The following is a 14179-nucleotide window of genomic DNA, read 5'->3' on the forward strand; positions in this document are numbered from 1 at the left end:
TCCGCACGTACTTGAGCATATGAAGACTTGCACTCACAGGTGAGGCAAGAGGTGGTTTTTTCCCCTTTGAAATTTCCTCAGGATGGATGATTCCTTTTTTTTCTGATCCCTATGTTAGTTGCTGTGTTGTACCTGAGAGGACAGGCATGCCAAATCGCAGTTCCCGGTTCAGCTGCTGCAGCTAACAGCTCGATCCTACTAGAGCTGTGTCTAGACAAAGCCAAAAGCAAGAAAATCAACGTTCTGGTGAAGTGTTAAAATGTGAAATAGTTGCCTAGAATTGTAACTTTAGAGGGATTAAAACTGAACCTATCACAGGCTTCAGTGAGCAACCCTATAAAAATATAATCTTTCTTCCAAAGAAATTGAACCTGTGATTTCTGTTGAACATGAAAACCTCCAAGGCTCACAGGGTGCTTTGCAGTTTCGCCTCCACTTTTACTCTTCCCTCCTGGCCCCGATCTGAAAAGCCCCTTAAGCAAATGAAATGGGTTCAAATCCTTCCTTTAAGACTCTTTTTATATTGGAGCTCATGTTTCTTTCCCTCTGACAAAGCTTTAACTGTATCTTCCTCCTTCAGCTTCCTTACCTGTAACATAGGAGCTCAACTGCCAGATGGTGCTGTGTGTTGTGGACCACAGCAAGCTATTTAGGTAGCCTCCGAGGACATTAGCTCAGAAGAAATATTTGGTTTTAATTATTGCTGCTATAAAATTAGTGTGATTAATGCTATTTACCACTTCACCAATGACTATTTAGTCCTCGCTCATGTTGCTATGAGGCAGGTAAGTAAACAGAAGTGGACTCAGTACAGAGCTAGGTAGGCATGAATCAGTGGCAGAGCCTAGGCTCATAATTCTTGTCAGTCTTCTCCACAGACTGTTAGAAAACATGTTTGTTTTTTCCAATGTGATGGGGCAACATCCCTTGCTTCCCCAAGAAAGACTCATCAGGAAGAGGAAGCACCACCTCATGGTTCCCCCTCAACTGAGAGAATGAGGGCAACCCAATGATCTTCAAAAGTTCTCCTTAATCCTCACAAGGATGTAGATAGTTTTCCAGAAGTGCCAGTACCTAAAAGGATATGCTTAATGGCTGATCATTAAGTGAAAGTTAAGATAATGAAAGTTAAGATAAAGAAATTAATTTAGGTACACTTAAGTGACAAGGTAGGATGGTATTTGTACTTTCACTGTTGCTCACCTGCAACCAAGTTCACCAGCAGATCCATAGAACAAAATAAAAATACTCTGATAACTATACTTAGGTGAAAAACTGAAACTTGTAAAATCATATACTGAAGTTTTCACAGTACCATATGATTTTGTAACGGTGTTCTATATCCTGGTTATTACCATTTAGTACTGGAATTAATGTCCTTTAGAGGAAAAAAAATGTTTTTTCTTAAACCCTTTCTGCCATCATTGGCAGCAGTGTTTTATCTCTATTGATTGAATCACAGGACACTGTTTTTAAATTTAAAATATGAAATACTTAATATTTCAGTGTCATGTAAATTAGAACATTCAAATGAACAAGATCTTTTATAGCCACTTCACAAATGGCATTTTGACATTGACTTGTTTTGTCACAAGATTCATTTCCTCTTTTAGGGGAACCAAGCACCTTTGAAAATTGCAGTTTAACGATTCCATCTTCACTTACCCTAGTTTTGCAAGAAAATATGGCTGAGAAAACCAAAGTCACTTAATAACAACTACAATAAACTTTCGGTCACCTTAGCAGCAGCAGGTCAGTTGGATGTGTTTCCATAACTGCTGAGTGATTTGTGGCACAGTCTGAGGTACTTTTATGTCTTTTATGGTACTAATGTGGAAGCTCAGAGACTGAAATTTCCCAAATCATAATAATGTTTTATAATTGGCTTTTTGTTTGCTTGCTTTTAGCTATTCTGCAGTGAAAATTCATACTTGCAAAAGGGGACCTTTTCTGTTGATTCATAAATGCGCACCACGTGTGTCAACCGTAACTGGTTGACATTGACTCCTTGCAAAAAGGAGGAATTCAGCATGGGCACAGTCAACTCTCCTGAAGAACAACATTCCGCATGCTGCAGTCTTAATCTGAGCAAAGCAGAACAGAGCCAACCCCAGCAAGCTGATGCTTTTGAAGACTATGTCTCTCTTATTTAAAGCTTGAAGATAGAGTGCCATGAGTGCCTCCAAAATCACAAGTTTGAAACTTTCAAATATCAGGAAGTTTGGGATAGTGCTCAGCCATGAACCTCAGCTTGGATGTCCCAACCACCCCATGAGAGGGGCAACCCACATTGAACTAGCTGAGGAAGCCCAGGACAAAGCCCCTGGACCTGCCCCCAAAGCCTCAGTCTAAGGAATAGTGCCTCTAAAAATATTTTGCGCCAATTTGGGGACCAGGTTCTTTTGGGGGCTCTGAGCACTTTATGTATTTGTGGCTGTTGCCTCCTCCCGCACTCTGAGGCAGATGCTGCTCCTCCCAAATCCCACGCTGAGGGGACTACATGCCAGAAGGAGCATGATTTTTTTCCTCTTCTCTGTGTCCTTACTGAGAAGGAGACAACTTAGCCTATCATGCTTTCCAGAGATGATATAACGTTACTTCGGGGAGGCTATGCCCCAGGTCCTTTTGGGACTCTGTCATCCTGCTTCAGTCTGGAGCACACGCTTGCTCCATGGTATACATTGAGCTCCTTCCAGTGGGAGTCTTACAGCAAGCTCACAGTTGCTTTAAATTAGAAAAGTTGGCAAGTATCCGAGGAAAGGAGTGGGAGCTTATTTAGCTGAGACAGACAGTTACAAAACTCAATATAGGACCATCAAGCTTCAAATAAGTTTTTACAAAGTACATTATTTGTCATCGCGGTGTTTAGGTTTGTTTTAAGGGATTTTGAATCACCAACAATTACCTGTCGGCTTGAATTTACAGCACTTACGACGCTACCCAGAACTGCATTGCTTTCCCCGAAAAAGACGATGTCATCTACTCAAGCGTAAAGGTAAGTTGTAACTGATTCTGCTTTCCTATTCTGGCTTCTCTGAAAAGCATTTGAAGAAGAGAATGCAATAGAGGGACATTTCAGAAAAATGCAGATTTTTGCTGGGGTACATGTGATTCCATTAGAAATTGACTGTAGTAGAGCTTCAGTGACATCTGTTTATGTGTGTTGTCTTGTAAGAGAAGAGTAATAAACTTGGACATTTATGCACATAACACTCCTATCAGAAAGTTACCAGAAAGATTTTTTTTTTAAAAATCAAGGACACAATTATCTGGGAAAAAAAGTGTTTTTAAATGTCTACCTGTCGCAGCATTTAGCGTGATTTAATTGCCTAAAATATTTTGAAATATTTCTCTCTATTTAGCTTTAATCTTACATTCCATCAACCCGAAACAGATATTATTGTTTTTTTCCCTCATGAATGATTCCAACATCATTCCAAATCTTCACTTTAACCTCTGTTGCTATGGTTTCATAGAAACTTGTTAGGGGAAAAAAAAAAAAAGGCATAAACACCAAATAAATCATTTTGCTTCAGGGCTGTTCTCTTGCAAAGTTAAGCTCCTGCATTTAACTTATTAAACTCTCACAAATATATCCATTTGTTATTGCTGGGTTGTTTCTCCTGGTTTGGGTTTTCTTTTCCCCAAGGTCATTTAACTTGTTGTGCTTCCAGCTACCAGCAGTATGCTTTGTGCCTACGTGCAGGCTAGGGAGAGAAAGTGTGTTGTTCAATGTAAATGAAATGCTGAGCGTAAGTGATTAAACACAGCCTTGGTCTGAGTAGGTGAGAGTGTAAATGGATTAGCGGTTTCTTGGTCCCTTTTTTCCCCTGGGTCTCTGGTTGCCATTATCCAGGCGAGGCTGAGGCAAACCTTGCCTGCGTGCCAGCTGCCCAAAACCTGATACTCACAGTGGTGGCTGATTTCTGTAACCCACTCACTCTCAAGGAAATGATGAAGCTTTTCAGGCTGAAGATTTAGGAAAATATGGGCGTGAGCCCTTGGAGCTGTGCAAGCTATGGAAACGTGCTAACACTGGTGGCTGGAGAAACAGCAGCCTGCCTCAGGAATCACACAACTACCCTGTTATACAGCATGGTATGTTAAGGAGGCAGAAAATCTCTTCTTCCTTGTCTGTTCCGTGTCTGTTCCTTGTTTTCCCTGGCATGGGACATTTTCAGCTGTGCTGCTGGAGTGGATTTTCCCTTTCGGAACAGGTGGGAATGCAGGGCTGTGTGTCCTCCTGAGGCTGTCCCCCATGGGCCACGATCCATCTGAAAAATGCATTTAAGAGTAGAGAGATATGGTGCAGGAAGGACAGGGGAAAGGGTGTGGAAAAGCAAAACTGGAAGCGAGCTGAAATGCCCACCCACTGGCATGAAGGAAATCCTGAAAGCCTGGCTCCCTTTGAAGCTGCCCCTGGGTTAGGTTTTGTGCCGAGCGGGAAGCCCACCATCACCATCCTCACTGAGTTCTGGAAAGGCAGGACCAGGAGCATTTCCATCAGGTGTCATCTAGGTGAGGACAATGTGATGTGGGGATTTGGAAGCATATTATCCTCTCCCAGTGATTGCCTGCTCCTTACGTTTCTTATTGTCCTTCCACAATATCCCACTGATGTGATGGGCAGGTGAGAGTGAAGGTGGCGAAGGCTGGTCCTGCTCCATACAGCCTAGTGACACAGGAGACAGGATGGTTTCTGAAACAGAGTATCTCAGCCCCAGGGACTGCTCCTGGCTCAGCAGCAATAACAGAGATTGATGCAAATAAAGAACATGGTGTTTGTATTATTTCACCCTCTCTGGCATCATTGCACTTATCTAAAGTCACAGTGGCAAGGTGAGAAGGTGGATGGAAATCCTAAAAAAAGCACTGTCTTGAGGGCTGGATCTGAGTGCCTGCAGGGGATCCTCTGTCCCATTCACTGTGGTAGAGTTGACTCACATCCTTAATCCTCTGTGACGTGTCCATTCACAGATCTGTCCCACACACTGGTAAGCCTAATTGCCAGGGTCCTTAAACAGATGCTACAGCAGCATTACACATTCTGCCACTGCCTGACCAAATAACATCCATGTTACCGAAGAGACACATTGCAGATGGTGAAATGACAATTTATATTGGCCAAAAAAACTTAACCTCACAGGGGAGTGAAAATCCTAAGGCTGCAACCTTATAAAAATAAGAAGCATTAAAAAAAAAATGCAGTGTTTCTGATTCCTAGAGTTTACTTGTCACAGATACAAGAGACGTCAAACTCCATTTTACCTGCTGAAGTGGATCCTTTGTTAGATGAAAGGACAGCAAAGCAATTATGTGATTGCCTTTGTAGAGAAATCTAGAGAGTGTGCAGGCTCATCTTCTTGATCATACACAAAAAATAAAGGCTGCAAGTGAAATAATTACTGGGCAGATTTACATTTTAGTTAAAGGCATTGGGCTGCCACTGTCAGCAAAATGTATTCATTTCTGCTCATGGTCTCTCTAAAGTAAGAGGTGCAGATCACTAGGGTAGTTTCTCCACTGGGTTAAAGAAGAAATGCAGATTACTCTGATTTTCCAGTGCTGAAGTAAATCCTTCATAAATTAGGATACAGTTTTCATTTTGTAAAAGCAGCATGAATCCGTTCGTGGGTGCCTAGCCTCACCTGACGCCGGATGCAGACGGCAGAATGGCAGAGGACCTGACTCAAGTCATGTTTCACTAAACCTCGGGGTTGGGGGGGATATGACAACATGATCCGTCTGTGTGAGGTGTATGTGTTGGGAAGGGCAGAACTGTTTAGCACAAAACCAACTCTTATCACAGAGGATAATGCAGAACATTTTTAAAGGGGAAGAATAAGCTGTGTGTAATGGGAAAAAGATCCTGGCAGCAAGAGGTGTACGGTTATAAAATAATCCAGCGGGAAAGAGGAGAAAAGTCTCACTGGCTGGGTTTTTCACTTCTTCTGGGCAAATCTTGAAGAAATCTGTGGGGACCAATCTTCCTAGGCTGAGAGATGTGAGAGTCCATATGTTGTACTGGCTTAGATGTATTGGCTCGTCTTCAGTCTATCTACTGGATTTGTCTTCCTCATCTGTGTATCACATCTCTCAGACCCGAATGGGGCCTACGGAACTGGAAGCCAAATCTTGAACAAGATTTAATGGAGATAGTTGACCTTGTTTGGATACCATCAGGCCACCCATCCCATGGCTTATGTTCTGCCCTCCCCCTTTGGAGAGACCCCAAACCCAAAATCGGACACCCTGCAATAAACAGGAATCTGGCAAGAGTCTGAAGTTAAATCTGGGGAAGTAAGGGAACTGTTCAGTATGGGGATGTTTTTTTCAGATGTATTGTAATCTGTGTGCTCTGTTTTATTTCTCCCAGTTCTTGCTACATTCTTTCAATAAAGATATTTTTCTTTCAGGAAAAATGAGAGTGGAGAGAGTATTAATAGCAGAGGCGGGAACTGAAATGTAGTTTAAAAAATGTGCAGTAAAAACAGGGAGTGACCACGTTATAAAAACAAGAAGGGCTCAAAGGGCAGAGCTGAAGAGGCATGTGTCCAGCCTGCTCACCCCACCTCTTTCTGTTGGCCCAACAGACCTCCTGGCTGGGTCCAGGCCAGCCTGGGTATCCCGTCACTACAGCACAGGAGGACCAGATCTGTCAGCTGCTGAGAGAGGGACCTCCCTATTTATTTTTTTTTTTTTAATCTGTGGGGGGAAAAAAAAAAAGTCTGAAATTTTTCTGGATTTGTCCAGGAAAACTCTCCCTTTTCTTGGAGAGAGATGCTCCCTGTGCTGGAACTCGTGTCTGCTATACTCACTAGCAGTTACGACTCAGGACCAAAAGTCTTTTCTCTTTTCAGCAGTCTATAAAAACTTGATGTTACGCCAGCCTTGCTAACCCTGCACTGATGTTCCTGCACAGCGCCAGCCTGCTGCACTTCAATGCACCTGGGGATTGATCCCACCTTCCCCACACATCCCAGGCTGCTCTTTCACATCCTTTGTCACCATCGTTAAACAGTGGAAGTGGCTCTTTTGGGACTTAACAAACACCTAGGTTACTCTTTGCATCCCTTGTTTATTCCAGACACCAAGTCGTTCATTTTTTTTTAACAGAGCAATTGGATCCTTTCAGTCTTGATGAGCTCCAGCTCTGCATGGATGTGCTCTGAAGGTTATCTACCAGAGCCTGTCCTTTTTTGGTCCTAAACCCCGAGAACAGACTTTGATCGCAGTCATGCTTTAGCAGCTTTCCCAATCCCACACATCTTTACTTGTTTCCAACCTCTCTTCTGTTCCTCTGACCTTTTCCTCCTGTAAATTACCAGTCTGGTATCCTCATTCTCATAGCCCGTCCATTTTCCTGGTGTGTCTGTGTCTTTACCCAGGTGGTTCCCCCTATACCACCTCCTCACGGGGTGGTTCTTGGGGGTGGCTGATGGCAGCCGTTCCTCCCTGAAGCAACACTGGCCAATGGGCCATCCTGTAAGCCCTGCTCAAATGATGTGGGAAGGCAGCAGTACCCTCAAGCTTCCCAACAGCTGACTTCCTGATGCCTTTGGCCTCTCTTGAATTACTGTTTCTGTTGCTCAGTGCAGACATTCCTGCAAGAACGTGGCCATACGCATCTGCAGATAACCTCTGAGCACCAGCTTTGAGGTGCGGCAGTGAGAAATCATTCCAGGGAGAGGCAGTGATTTTGTGAGGTGGGAACAAGATGGTCTGCGCTCCACCTAAGCAGTTTGCATAAAGGTCTGATGTCAAGGTCACAGCTCCAGCTCCTCTCCTGGAAGATGGAAATTTTCACTTCTCTCCCCAGATCAGGAAAAGGGAAAAGAAAAAAAAGTTTCTTTTCCTGATTCAACTTCATTAGCGGCAGCTTCTTCATGTACCTGAGTGCTCACCATGGGAATGAAAGATCAAGTAACACGGGCAGTTAGGCAGAAGAAAACAGCTTAAGAAGGATGAGCAGGGTCAGTGATCCTGGCTAGCTGTGAAGCAGGTTGTACTGCTACCTCTCCCCTCCCTCCTGCACCCCTGGAGAGAGCAGGTCCTCTCTGCCCAGGGATGGCCCCCAGGTCTTGGAGGGCCCTGCTGCACACCCAGGTCTGTGGATGTGCAGAGGGTATTGGTTTCTCTAGAGGAAGGGCTGAATTCCATTGAATTTTACAGCTGGATGATGATGCTTTACATCAGAATGGGGCTTTGGAGGCTGCATTGGAGGTCGTCTTCAGCTTTTTAAGGAGAACTGCGAGCCTCTCCTGCAGGATGTCTAGGCTATCTCCCTACGCAATAGTGGGCCACCCACCTCAGTCCTGATTGTATAGCCTGCTTCAGACAAAACTGCAATTCAAAACTTCTGTGCCTGGAATTTTTCAGACAGAAATACATTTATGTTGCACTGCGTCACACCTGGACAGTGCCTCCTGCGCTGCCAGGAGGTGTCCAACTCGTAGGACCTGTGCTGTACAGTTGGTCTGATAGCGTGCACTGAACCTGCCTGGGGTTTCTTGCTCTGACATAGCTGACACTTTATCCAAAAGTCTTGGTTAAATGCACATAATCCTCAAACCCACGTAGAGAAAATACCCAGGCAGAAAAGGAGGGCACCTCAGCCACAAGAGCTGTTAGAAACTGACCCGCATCTGGGTTTCTCCCATTCTGCAGACATGCTCTGTCCTTTCACACCAGGGCTGCCGTCTGAGAGTTTTGATTGCCAAAGGCTGAAAAAAAAATATCTGACTGGTGTGTGAGGCACATCAGTTTCTGCAGCCCAATAGGGCACATATTAAAACCCTGCAGTGAGATCCAGGCCACACTGGAGTCAAAACAATACTCGTGGTTCCCTTTGGCAGGATGCCATCAGGCAATGCACGGTCCAGGTCCGTCGTGCATACAGCTCCATGGATGCCCAGGTTATATTTGGATTGCTGCACCTGGCAGGATTTAGCCCCAGCTTTCCCCTCCTGCGGATAGCAGCTCGGAGCCAGGAGGGTTGTTTTCATACCTCCCGCACAAGGCAAAAGCACGTGTGAAGTGCTTTGACGTGATGTGTCACTTCCAACCTGTCTCAGCAATTGGGAAGTTGTATCACCTTTGTAGGGATACACCAGGGTTGCAAAACATCTCAGTTCCCTCAATTAGCACCATTTTCTTCATCAGAAGGGGTGGCTAGACTGCTTATGGCCATCGTTGCCCACGCTTGAGCGACCTCTGCGGCGACTCTGGCACGAGGTTTGGATTCCTTGATATTAAGACTTGATGATCCCATAGCAGAAACAGTTTCACTGGCACAGTATAACTGCCAAGACACCCTTAAAAGGAAGGCTTTGCTGAGCACACGCTGCTGGAGATGCTCGCTGGTGCTTCGACCTCCCCAGAAACCATCCTGAGCAAGCCCAGGAGCATCCATGCAGCTTCCCTGTCCCCAAGCCCTCATGCAGGGGGGAGAGGGCCTGATCCCTTTTGGACCCCGTGGCCGGAGGTCAGCAAGACTGTGCCCCGGTACCGAATCCCCCTCTGCATTGGAGCAGCCCAGCCAGCCGCTTTGCTTTACGTGCCTCCCTTCCAGCGTGTCAGCGGAAGCAGATGTTTCTAATTTATCACTAAAAACAAACAACTTAATCCCCCAAATATGCAGCAGTGGGGGGTGAGGATGGGCTTTTCCATTCAGAGCTGATTTATGAATTGGATAATTAAGGTTAATTTGTCCACAAATGAAGCAAATATGTATCAGATGCCATTACCAGCACTTCTTCCCTCTAATTTTTACAAGCCCTAAATATCCAAAACCTTTTCAACCTGAAGCAACGGGACACGTTCCTGTTCCGCTGGCCAAAAGTGGCTGGCGCTGCTTCCTTTCATCAACAACTGTATTATTTATCTATTTCGGCTTTGGGAACATTATTCATGTGCAACAGACGGTGCAGCCCTGTGATGCACGGGTGCCGAAGGCAGGCCTGGGCAGCAGCTCCAGTGCACACCTCTGCTCGCTTTTGAAGGCGTAATGACACCCTGACTGCCCAAGACCGAAGGCAAGACTGCACCAAGAGCCTTCACACAAACTGCACTCATTTTGCTCGACAAAGTGGCTGAAGGTCTTAATGAGCCCGAGTCCAAACCCATTTCACATAAGACTGAGAAAACCATTGGTTTTACCTATGTTGTGTCAGCACTGGAGGCCACAGCTACCTTGGAGCATCTGCATGAGTACACGCACGTATACCGAGCCACCCAGCCTACAAACAATATACGTACCCTACTTCTGCTCACACCTACTTCAGACTACTGCTTACAGCTTGTGTTACTACTAATTTTAAAAGGCTCTTCTGCAGGCAGCTTGGCACCTAGGCACAGCATGTCTGCCATGCACAGGCAGCAGGGAAATCACAGCAATGCAGAAGCCTTAAAAGGATCTTAACGGCTTCTGGAGACAGCAACACCTGCCCTGTTCTGCAGAAGAGCAGAATCTGGGGGCTGCCGCCAGCGGTTTCTGTGCTTTGGTTGTCTGGGAAGGGGGATGAGAAAATGCAAGTCCTACCAGCAGCAGGACAGACAAAATGTCTGGGCACCCAGGAAACAGAAAATACCTGGTGTGGGGGACCTCATGCAGGGGTGATAGGATGGGGATGCCGGGGGACCAGTGGGGCTGGTCCTGCTGCTGTGGGTCGCTGTGCAGCTGGGAATAGGGTGCTGGGGGAGGTAGGGCTCATTAGCACCGTGTTATCCGAACCTCAGGGGTTTACGGGTTTGTTACCTAAAAGGTAAAACAGGAAAAATACTGAGTTTGCTCTGCAAATTGCTGTGCTAAACTTGGCCCTATTGCATAAGAAATGGATGCTTGTACTGATTTCTTCAACCACACCTTTAAAAGGGGTAGGGCTCAGTTAGGTGTCCTCTCCAGGTACACGCTGCAGTGCTCATTCCTTGTATGCTGGTGTTCTGCTGCAGAAAGGGACCCAACGACACAGGCTGTTCCTCAGGGCTCTCATACACAAGAACAAGCCCCTGCAACCCCAGGAGTGTGGGTGCACATACGGCAGCCATCACATAGCACACCGCTTTTGGAAGGTTGGGGTTTCAGGTTAGATTGCAGCAGCTGAGCAGGTTGCAAGATGAAAATAAAAAATAGCCTTGTATGCAGGTTTCTGCTGGAGGCAGAGGAAATCAAACCTTACGCTGGAATGGTGATATGGCTGTGGGATGCTGCTGCAATGACCAGCACTTCTCATCAGTCTCTTCGCTGTGAGCAACATTTCCCAGGGCTGGAGCAGAAGAGAAACCTTTCTCCTTCATTATTTCTCCTAAATGGTAGAATTAGATAATGTAGCAAGCTTGCAAAGGACTTCTCATCAAGCCAGGATGTCAGCTAGGCTAAAGGAAAGACTGAGAAGGAGAACAGAAGAACAGAAGAAAAACAGAAGGAAAGCAGGATCAGAGGCAACAGCATCACTAAGAGCAGGAACTGTAGCCTTCAGTGCTCTGCTCCAGCTACTACATTCCCATTCCTTCCATAGACGATATCCATAAAGCAACCTGGGAAAACAGTGCGTTTGAGAAGAAATCCGAAGACAACTGGAACAACATTGAGCATGAACAGAGCCGAAGCAGTTCTATTTTTGGACTAAATAAAAAAGCACAACAAAAGCATTTTTTAACTCAATCCAGACACGTTTGTGTTCCTCAAGCACTTTTAACCTACATGCAATGAGAGTACCAGCACCAGTTTATTCTGCAAAGCTACAATCTGCTTTCCAGTTTTGAAGCCTTTTCCCAAATGAAGAAACCACATGACATTAGATTAGTTTGTATCAGTGATGCTGCCCTTTACTTCTTGTAAACTGGACTGCGCTTCAGGTGGTGATATGCTCTGTAACAGGTTTCTTCCCTACCTAGTTAGAGGTGCTGTACCCATGAGGGATGGCCAGGGATACCCTTGTGTCAGAAAGCCTTATAACTTGCAGGAAGGAGACTGGTGGCAGCTCATTGCAAGAAACAAACAATTCTCTTTGATGCATTCAATGGCTTGGTCTGAAATAGCCTCAGCCTCACTCCAGACCTGATGAAAAGGTTGATGAATTTGAAACTGGAAAGCTGTCTCCAATTTCCAGATGTATCTTGAATGTGATATCTGGAGGCACTGATTTTTGGTTTTGGCTGTTTTTTCCAAGGTTGTAGAGAAGAAAGGGTTACAGATTTAATTTACGGGGGATTTGGTGTGTTACAGAAAGGACTATTTTCATAAACTGCCTAAAGATTAAATGTAATGTTTTACCATCATGTTAAAGATGCATGAGTAGCAGACTTTTTATGGGAATGTGACACAAGCTACTGATAGAAAGCGTGATTTCTAATTCCCAGGGAGTTTATTTTACCTTCCTACCTCTGATGAAGTAGCTGTAGTTGAAATGAGTTTTGCTTTTGGCTGAAGATACACCTCACAGTGGAAGAGAGAGCATGTCCTCGCCTTAAAGCATGTCCAGACTTCATCCGTGTTGTCTGACCTGTAAGAGGAAAGGCAGTTTATTAAAAAATCCTTTCTGACCCTCAAATGGAACATCACACAGCTCCTCAGCTGCAGGCTCAGGACATTTGTATCTGAGTCTGAGATTTGCTTTTGATGGGTTTTAATGGTATGTGTTGTGGATGCTCCTAAATTATATAGCTCAGTGAAGCATTCAAAAACAAATGTTCAGCCCCCATGGGGTATGGTAAAAGGCCTAAGGATAAGCTTTGATGTGGATAAAAACTTATGGTAGCTGTCATGTCCTGAATCATCTTCCAGTGGCCCCCACATAACCAGAAAGGGAATGCATCTGCACATTTTTGAGCCAGAACTTCAGCTGGTGTAAATTAATTATGCTGCCATTGCAATCAATGCAGCAGTACCAACTTATATCAGCTTAAGATCTGGCCATTCAGATTTCAAGGCTGAGATGTTATATGGACAAGATATTACACACTGCAGGTTTAAAAAGATTTGCTTTTTACATATTAATGACACATTAATATTAAAAGAAATTACACATAAAAAGTTAGATTTCTTCCTTTTTAATGTGTGATGTGAAGCACCAACAGGAATTTCATAGAATCATAGAAAGGTTGGGGTTGGAAGAGATTCTGAAGATCACTTTGTTCTGACCACCCTGCCATGGGCAGGGACACCTTCCACTGGGTCAGGTTCCTCAAAGCCCCATCCAGCCTGGCCTTGAACACTCCATGAAGAATTTGCTCCTGGGTTCTTGCTCATTATTCACTAGTCCCTACACTAGCTGAAACCACGTGAACAAGTGCCGTTAGCATCTCACCTTAAGTGAGATATTGCTGCAGTCCTGATTTTGCAGGCTTGGCAAGTCTGACTGGGTATGCAGCACAGTCTCCAGGACAGGGGTTGGCAGTACAGGACATCCACATACAGGTTGCAGAGAAGCTTGTCTGGATCACTCCAGGAAGCAGAACAAATATACCAGATCTTCATATCTTCAATGTATCTTCAATATAGATCTGTGACCCATGCTATGTTCTTTTTGTTTTTCCCAGAAGTAATATATGATTTCCTAGCTGCATGTCATATATATATATATATATAGGTGGGACTCTGTGTAAAACATTATTACTCACCAAAACCTAAACGTGAGATCGAAGTGTGAGAGCTGTGCATACAAGACACTTGTTTATACATTGTCATTTTCCTTCTTGTCTTTCAATACAAGACTATCTTGTCTTTCAATTTTTCCCAAGCCCTTCTTATGTCTGAACTGACTTTTAAAACAAAAACTGCTTCCAGATGTCTTAAGTATAATTTTCCAGGTCTGCAATTTAAACAAGTTACAGCAATGCTCACCTTCATAGAGTTTTTGATCATGGTAATATGAAATCTCACTGACAGCTGTGGAGATCATAGGGACCTTTTCTGGTGTCCAAAACCAGCTTTTACTAATTTGGATCCCATTCCAGATGGTTAGAAGGGCTATGTTTCAAGCAGAATCATTCATTTGATGATCTCCTGTACAGCTGCCCACCACATGGTTAGCAGCATTGTTAGCACTTCTTAATTTTCCCCCACTTTCAGCTTCAGCCATTACATAGCTGGCAGCTTACAAGCGTTGTGTTATATAGCCCCCTGCCTCAAAAAGTGACCTGTAATAACAGGGTGGCTATTAAAAAACAACAGCAGGAA

At 44.6% G+C, this 14179-nt stretch overlaps 1 protein-coding gene across 1 annotated transcript in view; it reads left to right on the forward strand.

The window, feature by feature from the left end:
- Nucleotides 1–2770: 2770 nt before the first annotated feature.
- C1QTNF7 (C1q and tumor necrosis factor related protein 7) overlaps nt 2771–14179 on the forward strand; it is a 48079-nt gene continuing 36670 nt past the window's right edge. The window contains exon 1 of the mRNA XM_010151052.1: nt 2771–2995. The gene's annotated coding sequence lies outside the window, so the exon portion shown is untranslated. The remainder of the gene's footprint in view (nt 2996–14179) is intronic.

The sequence above is a fragment of the Eurypyga helias genome, unplaced genomic scaffold (assembly GCF_000690775.1).
Source record: "Eurypyga helias isolate BGI_N326 unplaced genomic scaffold, ASM69077v1 scaffold17294, whole genome shotgun sequence".
Lineage (NCBI taxonomy): Eukaryota > Metazoa > Chordata > Aves > Eurypygiformes > Eurypygidae > Eurypyga > Eurypyga helias.